Below are 1,731 nucleotides of genomic sequence, written 5' to 3'. Positions count from 1 at the left end.
ACCTGCCGACCCGCACGCACATGGCCTGCAGGCCCGTCCCTTCCTCAAGCTCCTGTGTCTCCATAAGCATGAAATTATACCGAATTATCTCCAAGGGGCAGCCAGGCTAAGTGCCATCATGTAGTTATGTTTAAAAAAAGGACTCGTACTGAAGTATTTACAGGTGAAATGGTGTGTCTGAGATTGGCTTGAAATATTCTGATGAAAGCAAAAAGTGGCAGGTAGATGGAACAAGGTTGGTCGAATGTCGCTAGTGGTCGAAGGAGGGCGATGGAGGTGACGGATGGGATGGTTATTAGTCTGTCTCTTCTTTTGAGTACACCTGTATTTAAATTTTTTCATGCATAAAATTAAATGAGGCAGGCAACACATAAAATAAAATAAAACCACCTCCAGGTTGTTCCGAAATTATTTTAAGCACATTATTATTGCGCACCTACTGTGTGCAGTCTTCATGTCAGTGCTGGGGAGGCAGATGCGTGAAGCGTGACGCTGCCTTCATGTCGCTCCCGAACTGATGAGGGACACAAGGCAGCTGGAGGGGGACAGCAAAGCATCAGTGCTTGTGACAGCGCATAGAATGATGGAACGTGGAGTTTGGTTAACTCACCTGCTGCCTTTCATTGCATTGCTTTGGTCAGAATTCAGGAAGAAGGTGGCTTCTGTCGGGGAGAGAATCTAAGAGGAGATGCCAGCTTGGGGCAGAAGGGACAGGAGGAGCAGGAGGCGGGCAGAGGGGGCAGCGCGCTGCCGTGAGGCCGGGGAAGGGAGGCCGAGTGCCACTCACGAAGGTCGTGGAAGAGATTTTACCTTCCACGGAAATGAAAATCAGTCCTCGGGGGACCGGGGGCTGATGCTTCGTACTGATCACTAACCTGGCTTTGACCCCTCATTGTGGCCCAATAATGCCAAGAGGAGAAAGTTGCAAAATGAAAGAATAAAATTTAATACCCCATTTTCCCCAAATAGGACATTATCACGATAGAGAAGGTAGAAACCACAGACCAATGACAAAAATAAAGTAAGTGCCTCGACCCCCGCCGCCCCGGTGGCTGTCCTCGTGGACCCCCCACACCCCGCGGATGTGTCCCGCTCTACGGAAGTGCTCTCACAGAAAACCTGCAACTAATGACGTGCCTTTCCACCCAAAACTGAGCACGGAACTACTTCCAAAGCGCGATGGGGACTTCCAAGGAAAATTTGATCTTGATTCACTTTCTTTTTTCAAAGAACACGTGCATTTTGTACTTCCCTTAGGACAACGAAGGGGGGTCACAAACTCCAATGAAGACAGGACTGTGGCTTCCGCGTGTGACACAGGGAGACCAGCAGCACGGAGCGGGGGCTGGGCAGCGCCCACACGGTCACGCTGCCCACCCCCGGTGTGCAGAGCGCCAGCCGAGGCCCGGAGCGGGCGGACGGCGGGCTCAGCCTCGGCCGTGAGGCCCCAGTCCCAGGAGCACGGTCAGTCTGCCGGCCATTGTTAGGACAGACGGCACGACAAAGAACACTGACGATGTGTGCTGCCAACGCATCTTCCTCCCAAATCATCACATGCTTTAGAAACGTGCTCTCCCGCTGCTAACGGCGGCCTGAGCTGTACGCCGACGAGAATAAGGCATGCACGCGATGGGTGCCAAGTGGCCGGGGCGGGCTGCTCACACGGACTCACATCATGACAACACAGGGCTGCAGGGGGAGCGGTCAGGCGCAGTCCCTCGCGTTTGAGAC

This window comes from Pteropus vampyrus, unplaced genomic scaffold (genome assembly GCF_000151845.1).
Source record: "Pteropus vampyrus isolate Shadow unplaced genomic scaffold, Pvam_2.0 Scaffold246, whole genome shotgun sequence".
NCBI lineage: Eukaryota > Metazoa > Chordata > Mammalia > Chiroptera > Pteropodidae > Pteropus > Pteropus vampyrus.
This window is presented reverse-complemented; position numbering follows the sequence as displayed.